This window comes from Leptidea sinapis, chromosome 5 (genome assembly GCF_905404315.1).
Source record: "Leptidea sinapis chromosome 5, ilLepSina1.1, whole genome shotgun sequence".
Classification (NCBI taxonomy): domain Eukaryota; kingdom Metazoa; phylum Arthropoda; class Insecta; order Lepidoptera; family Pieridae; genus Leptidea; species Leptidea sinapis.
Window position 1 is genome coordinate 14,664,024 of NC_066269.1, and position 12,799 is coordinate 14,676,822.

Below are 12,799 nucleotides of genomic sequence, written 5' to 3' on the forward strand. Positions count from 1 at the left end.
TTACTGGGCAAATGAGACTTAACATCTTATATCTCAAGGAGACGACCGCAATTGTGGTGCCAATCAGAATTTTTGGGATTTTCAAGAATTCTGAGCGGTACTACATTGTAATGGGCAAGGCGTATCAATTACCATCAGATCCTCGTCCTGCTCGTACCGTCCCTTATTGTTATAAAAAAATAAAGTCTTTTCAGTTTCTTTGAAAAATTTTTATTGAACTATGATTCTCGTTGATGATCCTGTTTAAATTATCTGTGGAAAATTCAAATTACATAAAAGCGTCGCTACAGTTATTAACAAAACGCACAGAACTCATATTTCTATCTCCTATTTTAAGTGCGACAAACGTAACAAACAGGACATTTTTTGATCTAGCAATTAATGGTATGTTGTATTGTAATTGTATATAATCATAACCCTCAAGCTATGTGGAAAGACCTATGTATCCATTGTAGGCGGATATCGGCTGCATTTGACACGAAACCAACTCAGAAATTAATGGTGATGTCAAATACACTGTGACCACAACTAACCTCATTCAACTGTGAATACAGTGCATTATTATGTAGTATAAAATCAACAAATTTATACATTTATACACTATTAATTATTGTAGGAGTCTTCTACTAGATAAAAGTTAGTATTATGAAATTCTTATATTCATTTTTATCTATTATGAGAAATATATTTTTTAAAATTGATGCGTCAAGCAAAAAGCTCACCTAGAGCCAAATGATACGCCCTGCTGATTACAATGCAGTGCCCTTCAGGGCTCTTGATTAAACCTAAATAAGGATGTTAAGTCTCATTAGCGCAACAAAATCAGTCCCACCAACTAAGGAGCACTTCAGCCGAAATATAATTATTACTGCATTGTACTTCTTCACGGCATATCTAGCCTGCATGCTAATTAATGTACTATTTCAAATGAAAGCTGATAAAATCTACTCGTTAAATTTATAAAATTATACTACCAAGAGTTAAACACGAAATTTATATAAGAAATTTTAGAGCAATTTTCTTTTGAGTGAGTATATATTGAAATGTATGATGGAATAACTTCACATGTATCACTCGGTAAACAGAAGTACAGCGCCAAATTTTGTTGGACTAGAGCCTAATGTTGACGTTTTGATAGAAAGATTGAACAGAATCGTATCAAATAATTCTATACTTGGCAAAAACTTTGCAAATTTACAATCTGCCCTAATGAACAAACTTGGAACATTTCAATGCTTGAGTCTGGCAACACTGTGACTTTGTTGCGAATTGGTAACTCATTATTGATTGCTCTTATTTGGATAAATTTTACCTAACTGTGGTATAATTCGAAAACTCACAAGTCATCCAACTTTTAAGAGGCACTCAAATTAATTTGTTAATATTTACTGCATAACAACTCTATAACAAAATATAAGCAGTTGATTTGAATAACTACATATGGCATAAGTACTTCTTGGCTGTAAGTGTTAACTTTATAGATCAGAAGGGTCATCTGATGGTAAGCGTGCCTCATACATATACGCATAATATGATTCTTATAATGTTTTTAAACTACACATAATTATAATTATGTTAAAGTAAGTTAAGTCGAACATTCATTCGTTGATTTTTTGTTTATATAGAGACCTCTAATTGGCTGTTATATATACGCTAATTTCAAAACTCGTTTGTAACATTTATGCTGTAAGTGTTTGCAATAAATAAATAAATATTCTTTTGCTGTACAGAGAAACTATGCGGGAGTTGCCAGCCTTTTAAACGCCACACAAGCAAGCTCATTCCACAGTGTGTTTGTACGTATAAAAAAGCGCCTTGAAAACTGTGGGGAAACATAACATCCAGATGATGAGGGTATCTTTTATACAAGTGGGTAAAACGAGTAAGGTGATATTTGATTTTGAAGAAAGTGGTGCGATTGTAGAATTCGGCTGCAGGGATTAAGTATAACAGTTTTTCAGAGCCATTTCTTCGTGATAAATGTGGCAAAGAAAATAATGAATAATGTCAGCCAATTGACAAATAGTAAAATTAATCGACGATAATAATGTGGTATGATAAGATTTATAATTACACTGGAGAGAAAATTATAGTTTATATTTGTAATAGGGTCTTTTTTTTTCAAAATTGTTATGTGAACTTATTCGTGGACTTTATCGTACGTGAAATCTGTATTATACTGCCAGAGTCCATACCCTTGAAAATCACAATAACGTGCTCATTTTTGCCAATTTCAAAAGAGTTATTTCGAATTCGCTTCTGTGTTATACAATATATGACGTTACTCGTACCTTAATTAAGGCATCAAAGACGACGGCTTACGGGAATTCTTTGGCACAATACTTAATATTAAAAAATACCGTTTGCATTTTAATCTAAAATAGTAAAATATTAAAATATTTTTTTAAATTAAATTTAAATATTTAAAATTAAAATAAAATTATTAAAAATAAAATTAAAATTTGAAATTAACTTTTTTTTTCATTTTCAATTTTTTTCAAGGGTGAGATTCAATTCCTCCACCTCGCGGTGGTTCGGCTTCGCAAACACAATGAACAACAATGACCAATGACGTATGATCATAAAATTGAAAAAGCCGAACTATAATATTTTGTTAGAAAACAGACTTTCTGACGAATTTTCGACTAGGCCACGTGTCCTGACGCATGTTTAACATTTTATACCCATCCCAAGATAAGTGCTCAACGCCGATGAAGAAGTTTTCACTTCAAAAAAGTAAAACTTTATTAGAAGTACGTGATATGTAGGCTTAGAATCTGTTGAATTAATCAAACAGGCTAATCATCTAGCAATGATCACTGGCCATTATATCACCATGATCGCGTTATTAGATTTACAATATGTTATATTAATCATAGAGGCTAAACAGCTAGCAATGATCACTGGTCATTATATTACCATGATTGCGTTATTAGATTTACAATATGTTATATTAATCATAGAGGCTAAACAGCTAGCAATGATCAGTGGTCATTATATCGCCTTGATTGCGTTATTATATTTACCTTACTATATTTTACCAAAACTGTGGAGGGCTTAAAACCAAACTTTCTGAATTAAGACTCAATATGCTATCTTGCGACTATGACATAATTATACTGGTAGAAACCTGGTTAACTGGCTCAATTCGAGATGAGAAAATTCATAATGATAATAATTATGTACTATTTCGACGTGATAGAAATCTGGCACTGTCTGGTAAAAAAGGGGGAGGGGGCGTATTAGTAATGGTAAGGAAATATCTAAAGACTATCCGAATACCTGATATTGAAGCTGAGAACTTAGAAGAGATATATATATACTTTCCTTTACTCTCCGGACTGTTATTAAATGTGTTATATGTTCCACCGGCCGCTAGCAACAATTTATATAACCAATATTTTAATAAACTTCACGATGTATATTCTAGTGCACGTTACCAAAATTTTCTTATAATTGGAGACTTTAACTTACCTCATCTGAACTGGTCTTCCATTTGTCAAGACACTTTATTGTTCTCCACCGGGTGCGAGCCATCTAAACTACTAATATACACTATGTCCTTTATGAATTTAAGACAAACCAATATTATTCAAAATGAAAATGGAAGACTCCTTGATTTAGTATTATCTACTTTAACAAACCGTATCGAGCGTTCGGGTTATCCTTTGCTTAATACGGTACCTCATCACCCACCTTTGGACATATCGTGTAGTATAAATACTTTAAATAATAATATTATGCCCTGTATTGCTAACATTAAAAGGAGTTATTATAAAGCAGACTATTATCTAATTAACAGCGCAATAGAAGAAGTGGACTGGTTTTCTCTCCTATCTTCTCTTTCAGCCGAAGAAGCCGTGAATGTCTTTTACACACAAATTCAAATAATCATCAACTCTCATGTTCCTTTTGCCAAAATTAGTTCATCTAAATTCCCCACCTGGTTCTCTAAACCTTTAATAAAATGTTTAAAACGCAAACTCAAAATATGGGCCCGTTGGAAATCTTACAAAAACCTGCGTGATTATCAGGAATTTTCACTATTACGTAAACGAGTTAAATTGCTTCTTACTACATGTCATAATAAGTACATTAACAACGTTGAAAACTCCTTGAAGAATAATATTAAATTTTTCTGGAAATATGCATCTTCTTTAAAAGAGTCTAACTCAGGTTATCCTCGCTTAATGTGGTATGACGGTGTCGAATCTGATGATCCTAAATTCATAGCTGATATGTTCTCTAAATATTTTCACTCAGTCTTTGAACCCGGTTTCGATGGAGCATATAGTATTGACCAATTTGAAAATATAAGTTGCGACGCCGATCATACTCCGCTAATTGACAATGTATGTCTCCACAGACCCAATATTTTAGCAGCACTCCAAAATATCGACCCCAATAAAGGCGCCGGTCCTGATATGATGATGAGCCATTCATCCGGTTTTTCTAAAGCGTACTTGCAAAACGCTATCTATTCCTTTGGAAATTATTTTTAATAAATGTTTATCCTCTGGTTACTTTCCTAGTATCTGGAAGATAGCTTATATTACGCCTATATTTAAAGCAGGAGCAAAAAATCAAGTCGCAAATTATCGTCCGATCTCTATACTGTCATCTATTCCAAAAATTTTTGAGAAATTGGTACACCAAGTCGTATACACAAAGCTAAAACACACAATCATAGAACAGCAACACGGTTGGCAGATCTACTTTGTCAAATCTTCTTGTTTTTACTGATTATTTATTTAAAGGCCTTGACAATAAAAACCAAATTGAAACAGTCTACACAGATTTCCAAAAGGCATTTGACAAGGTGGACCTACCTACTGTTACTAAAAAAATTATCATACAACGGTATAAAAGGTAACCTCTTGCGTTGGTTTGCTGCTTACCTAAGTGCCCGAGTACAATCGGTAGTTATTAATGGTTTCATCTCCCCTACAGTTAACGTAACGTCAGGCGTACCTCAAGGCTCTATACTTGGTCCATTGCTTTTCACACTTTTTATTGATGACATCTCTGATTGCTTTAAGTCTTGTAAGTTTTTATTATATGCAGATGATTTAAAATTGTATTCCCATATTGTTGACTTCAATGATGTCCTGCTTATGCAGGAAGACTTGAATAGGTTAGATGTCTATTGCAAAAGTAACAAACTATTTTTAAGTTACACTAAATGTAAGCATATCTCTTTTACGAAAAACAAAAATAAAATTGAAACGAGATTTACACTAGGCGATCAAGAACTTGAAACAGTTACCTGTATTCGTGATCTTGGGGTATACCTTGATGCCAAGTTGACACTTAATGACCACATTGATCACATAGCGAATAATGCATATCGTATGTTAGGCTTTATTACACGCGTCTCTAAGGCATTTAAAAATAAAGATACATATATGTGTCTTTTTCGAACACTTGTGCTGTCTCAGCTTGAATATGTCACCCCAATATGGAATCCGCTGTATAAGGTATATGACCATCAGGTCGAGATGATACAAAAGAAATTCTTGCGTATCCTAAACTTTCGCTTGGGTGGACGTCGAAACCACTACAAGAATCTCTTAAAACAATTTAATATTCTTTCATTAAGCCAGCGACGGAGTTTAATTGAATTAGTCACTCTGAGAAAAATATGTACGAGTGAAATCATATCCTCAGAATTGCTTCAGTTAATCGATTTTCATATACCAGCCCGTGCTACACGCTCTAATAATTTATTTCATCTCTCAAAAACCAGGACAAATACTGGTATACGTACGCCACTGCACAGAATGTTTGCTCTCTATAACTCTAGATTTAATGATGTAGATATGTTTTCGTGTTCCTCTAAAACTTACAAACTCAGAATAAAACAAATCCTGGCACAAACAGAGTAAGTTAGAAATCACGTAATTTCATCTAAATTGTAACAATGTCTACCATGCATTATGTTAGATTTATTTATCAACTGGTTGTCTGCAACTAAGTGTAATGTAAGTGTAAATTTAAATATTAAGTGTACTTAGTGAAACTGTTTAAGGAGACATCCTTGTGTCCATATTTCTATTTTTACTTTATCTACTTTATGTTTAAGGATGTATCTGTATTTGTTTCCAAATAAATAAATAAATATTAGATTTACAATATGTTATATTAATCATAGAGGCTAAACAGCTAGCAATGATCACTGGTCATTATATCGCCATGATTGCGTTATTAGACTTACAATATGTTATATTAATCATAGAGGCTAAACAGCTAGCTATGATCACTGGTGATTATATCGCCATGATTGCGTTATTAGACTTACAATATGTTATATTAATCATAGAGGCTAAACAGCTAGCTATGATCACTGGTGATTATATCGCCATGATTGCGTTATTAGACTTACAATATGTTATATTAATCATAGAGGCTAAACAGCTAGCTATGATCACTGGTCATTATATCGCCATGATTGCGTTATTAGACTTACAATATGTTATATTAATCATAGAGGCTAAACAGCTAGCAATGATCAATGGTCATTATATCGCCATGATTGCGTTATTAGATTTACAATTGCATAAAGCCTTTCTTACAGTATTTATAAGTTTTAAATTTTGTGGTATTTTGGTTCTGAAAATAACTTCATATTGATTAAATGAATAACACTTAATAAATATATCTATTCTCCTTCACCATTTCTAAGTCTAAAAAGAACTTAATTGGCAATCACACTGTAAATGCCACAAAGGTCTTCTAATTGTAATTTTACTGGGCAATTCAAAATAATCGTTACCGAAAGCGAAACGACTATTGCTAAATAATGAATTTGCTTTCCTTTACCTTTTACTTTAACAATAGAAATTCATTTACATTTGCAAAATCCTTATTTTTTTTAGGTTATTATATCTCAATAACAGTTATAACAACAGTACTAGTACAAAATCAAGCATTTTTTGCTATAATAATAATAATAATCTTTATATGCTAAAATTGCCACCAATTTTTTAACAAATACAATAGAAATGAACAATTAACATTATATGAATAAAAAAAAATAACAATACAAATGTTAAAAAATAGTAAAAAAAGATACACTTATTCTATAAAAACATGTTAGGATTATTTTATAACTTAGAATTTTCAGCAAAAGCTAGGACGTAAACTCCTAACACTGATATGTTATAAATCTCCTAAATTTTTTTTCCATGCTAGCCATCGTGGCAGTAATGTGTGAACAAAATAATTATAATATTTAAATATTTATAGTCATAGAAAGTATTTAAGTAAAGTAGAGAAATATAATAAAATACACATAAAAAATATCCATTAAGATACACATCCTCACTAGAATCAAAGTACGTAATTTAGTTTTTGCTATTGCAATAATAGCTTTTTGTAGTTGTTTTTAAAAGATTCCTTTGTGTGTCAATTTCTAAAAGGCGGTGGCAGGTTATTCCAATACTTAGTGGATGCGTAGCGAAGGCTACCACGATATGCCGATGTGTTGAAGATGGGTAAATTTGAGTGTCGTCCGAAGTGCGAGTATTATGTGGAATATTACACATACACTTACATATACACTTCTGCATTTTAGCTTTTTAAATAGATAAATAGGGATTTCGTTCTTTATGATACCGAACAGTAAAGAAGCAAAGTGCAATTTCCCCATTATTAATAATGATTCTCTAATCAAATAAGGAGTGACGTGGTCTCGACGCGGGATAGAGAAACAATATCGTGCACAAGCGTTTTGAACACGTTGTATGAGACGTTTAGCTAGACGCTCCAATAAGCGTGGACCTATGGCTACATCCATATAATTAAATTTGGAAAGAATCAACAATTCACAGAGGAGTACACGTAGGTCTTTCCTTATTGAGTTTCTCATGCGGTATACTACTTTTAGTCTATAAAAGCAACTACGACTAATCTGAAGTATATATATTTCGAAGCGTAGGTTTTCGTCTATTAGCAAGCCAAGATTTCGGGCCTCGGTTACCCTCTCTATTTGCTCATTATTAATTTTAATGTTGGGTTTACCAGTTACTACTTTTTCAACTTGATGCCGAGTACCTATAATCATATATTTCGTTATCTAAGACTAGAAACATCAATTATTTGAACGTTATGATTTTTTAAATATTAATTATTATTATATTAATATTTAATAATTTATATCCCTATTTTATTTTCCCTGACTGCTTAACAATATTGATATATTAATATTTTAATATCAGTTATACATCTTAACTCACTATATTATAGACTAGCGGCCCGCTCCAGCTTCGCACAGGTATAAAATATATAGACTATGTCATTCACTGAAAAAAACACGTCCGATCGCTGCTAAATTCAAAGTGTTACAGGTAGACTGGCTGCTATATAATTATATAGGCACGCTCCCGCCGCTCCGGCCAGCCGGAACCGCCGCAAACGCTACGTATCGCAATTTTTAAATCTGTAATATCTTCGAAAATATTCATTTAAATCATATGCTGTAAAGGGCCATCTATATTAAATCAACAATGTATTTAAGGTATTTAATTAGATAAGGATTAATGCTGTATTGGTTAAAATCGCTTCGAAAATTAGCCATTATTTGTAGTAAAAAGTAAATTAAAAAAGTAAAGCTAGACATATACCATAGCAAAGTTTTCTGTAGACCTTTTCAATGTGTGCAATACTTAGTACATTATTTTAATAAATCTCGTAGGATTCAGCCTGTGTATGCAAATGTAAGCGGAAAAAATGTAATTATTTACGACATCATATTAGAAACCTCAAAAATAACAGTATTTCTCTACTATTTAATGGATGTTATTATACATTTAAACCTTCCTCTTCAATCACTCTATCTATTAAAAAAACCGCATCAAAATCCGTTGCGTAGTTTTAGAGAATTAAGCATACATAGGGATATAGCGACAATTAGAACTTTCAAATATATGTATACTCTTGTTATGATTTAAAACTGCAGAATACTTAATTTAATTCCGAGCAAGACATTATATTCGTATATCGTATATCCCCTCGCCATCCCTCTCCTCTCCGCTCCTCACCCCTCCACGACTCGCCTCACACTCCACACCGCTACACTAGCGCCACCTCTCCGACACCCGCTCCTCACTTCACTTTACTCGTAACATTATTTTTATAACGAAAGACTTAATATTTTTCTAGATAAGAGTTTAAAATTCTTGTACCTACATAATTTATTTTACTAACTCTTGTATTGTTTTGAGTATTTGTTTTTCTCATTTGTCGAACACACAAAGATCACATTTCTCAATCATAAGTGGTAAGCGATTTGCCACCGAGGCCCCTAAATCCTAAATGACAGAGCGCTTTGATAATTTGTGACGTATAAGTCATTACGGCATATTAAGCTGGTTGAGGTCACTCGGTTATGAATGGTGATAAAAACATGGCTGTGTTGGATCATAAATGATTGACAGCTTTTAGGGACCTAAAGCCGATTTATTCGACCTCGTATTAAAAAATATAATATGTTTGTACGTGTGTGGATGTTGTTATCTATACTGGGTTATGAATATTATTTACAATCACGGCTATCTACCAAAGGGGTGGGTAGTGTTTTTTTTTTATTTTAAGGGACGAGACGGGACGTTCAGCTGGTAGTGGTTGATAAGCCCACCCCATTACAATGCAGTGCCGCTCAGGATTCTTGAAAAACCCAAAAATTTGACTTGAGACATAAGATGTTAAGTTTGCCCAGTAATTTCACTAGCTAAGGCACCCTTCGCTCGAAACACAACTTTCTTTAGAAAGGGACGCATGAAATCATTACCTGAAATTTTTCAGCACAATGTTGCCGTTGATGACAAACACAATAATTCAAAAATGATGCCATAAACTTCAAAATCGTGGAGATTTTTATTTGCCTTTTTAACTTTTGCCTTTTTTAAATAGATTGTAATAATTATCTAAGTAAAATATATATAACTATCAGTATGTGCTTCGTGAATAAACCTAATATTATGTGAAGTTACAACATTATTAAAGTTATCTTGAAGTATCATAATATATTTATGTGTATCTCTTTGGGTATACGCCCATGAAAACAGTTAACATAGCAGCTATGAATAATATGACTATTATATTGGTAATTTATTGCTAAGGGCTCACATAGTTTCCAAGATAAGACCGGACTGGGGACAGAAACTATTCAAACGTGCCGAACTGAGATAATAAATACTGTCCATCCTTTGAAACTTTGTCGTTCGTGCATTCAATATTATTCAAGTGGATAATTACTAGCTAAATACGTAGTTTGTTATATTTTAATTTTCTCCTTCATTTCTGGGGTAATTTATACAAATTTATTTGGTGCCAACATTATCGTGTAACAAAGTTCAGCGTATTACAAACTTCAGGTATATAATGACAATAAAAATGTATGCACATTGCAATAAGATCTTTAATATTATTAGTGTATAAAGAAACCACTTCTTTCAAATTTTGTTTTCCATTTATTTAACTGAAGTAAATCTAGTTATTCCTCCTGTTTTTAATAAAAAAATATCTGCCATACCACCTTGGGAAAATATAAAACTCCCGATTAATTTAGAAATAGCAGAAAACTTCAAGGAAGACACACCACAGTACATTTACAGAAACCTTTTTCACGAAATTAATGACAAATATAAACATAGTAAGGTTTATTATACAGATGGCTCAATCATAAACGGTAGGTCAGGCTGTGCCATTGTATCTGGAGATGAATGTCACCGATACAGACTTTTAGACTGTCACACGATCTTTAGTTGTGAAGCCATTGCTAAACTCAAAACCTTAGAATTAATCCAAAATGTACCAAATTATAATAAAATAGTAATTTATACTGATTCTAAATCATGTTTAACAGCTTTACAAAATATTAAAAACATAGAACCACTGATTATAGAAACTAAACAAAAACTGCTTAACCTAATTAAAAATAACTTTCAAGTTGAATTGATTTGGATTCCTAGCCACCGAGGGATAATCGGAAATGAGAAGGCAGATAGTGAAGCTAAAATCGCAACTAGTATTAGTCAAATTGATCAATCAGTTAAAGCACGTCAATCTGAAATTAAAGGTTTCTTCAAGTGAGAAGTTAGAAAACTTTGGGATATTTATTGTAAAAACTCAGAAAAGACAAGCAATCTCATGCAGATACGAAATTCTATTTTTGAAAAACCACCTACTTTAGCCTTCCCATCTAGAAATGACCAAGTAGCCATTACTAGACTCCGTATTGGACATACAAATTTAACTCACATTCATTTAATTACGAAATCTGAAAGGAACAAATGTAACAAATGTGGACTAGACTTAACTGTGTTACACCTGTTAGTTGAGTGTAATTCTTATTCTAATGTAAAAATTTAATGTAATCTTCCGAATAGTATAAAATATTGTTTAAATCAAGATGGATGTATAAGAAAACTAGAATTTTTAAAAATTATAGATTTATATAAATATTTGTAAAATACCGTGGTCGCTAATGACCTTGTTGTTAAAAAGCGACCTTAAATAAACGCAATAAAAAAAATGTATAGTTAGTGTGAAAACTGTAAAGGGAGGGTTAAACTTGTTGGTTCTTCTCATAGCAAGGCCTCCTGGCATCATAATTGACTTTCATATGTGAAGTAATCGTTCCTTAATGAATAAATAAATTTTATTTTAAATCGAAAATGCGGGATTGGAACCTTTGCTTTTCGGGATATGTGCTTTAATCGCAGTAGTGCAGCAGATCACTTATAAATAACAATAATTGTTAAGTCAATTTCCTTATATGAAGTTATTGGAATTGAGCAGGTTATCAACTGTACTAGTAGATCCTGCAGATGGAGCCACAACCCAAAAGTTGATCAAAAATTCCAAGATTTACGTATCATGTGTCATTAATTTGGCTTGTGAGAGCGCTTGGGCATATTCTGAGTGGGTACGAATTCTGCAACGTCCATAAATTTTGGTATAAATAAAATAAGTATTTAATATATAAGGCATCTGTAAGATTTACACTGATAAACATCCTTGTAGTTTATCAATCAGCTCATAAACACTTTATTATATAATGTAATATATTACTATAATAATATTTAGTTAGGGTACATTAGTAAGATTACTTCTATATATTACTGTTTTATTTTACAAATAAATATATTATTTTTATCTTTATTTCTTTCAGATTTTTTTATCTTTTTTAGTTTTCTTTTCTTAATTTTGTTCTATCACCTATATACTTCAATACTACATATTTCAATTTACATCTTCTGTTGATCATCATCAGTTTGACATGTTTACCAAATCAACATTGAATACATCATGGCCCGTCTGTGATGTAATAGTCAAATGTAGAAATATGAATACTACATAACTATACTTCGAACTATGGGTGATTACGTTGCAACAAGATTATTTCAGAGGGATTTTAATAAAGGTTCTGAAATGAGACTGAAATATCTTCCTGTGATAGAAAAAGTTAATCAAACATGAACAGCCCTCAGTTCTTAGAGGTCAGTTTTGAAGGGCCATTTGAGTGTCGTTTGAGTGCATCATTAATTTAACTCACACCGCCCGCACGCGTTCAACGTCTTTGGACCGACATGTGAAGCGCTTGAAATCTGAATATATTTTATGTTAACGTGTTAATTTTTTTAGCATCCATGGATTGCGGCTGCAGTTTATTTAAGAGGTAAAATTAGCAGCTTACCGGAAGGAAAGTGAACACAGCTCTCTATCCGAACACCATTCAAGCGTTACTAGCCTTGGAAACATGCTTTTTTAACCCGAGGTTCGTCGCTAGGCAAATACG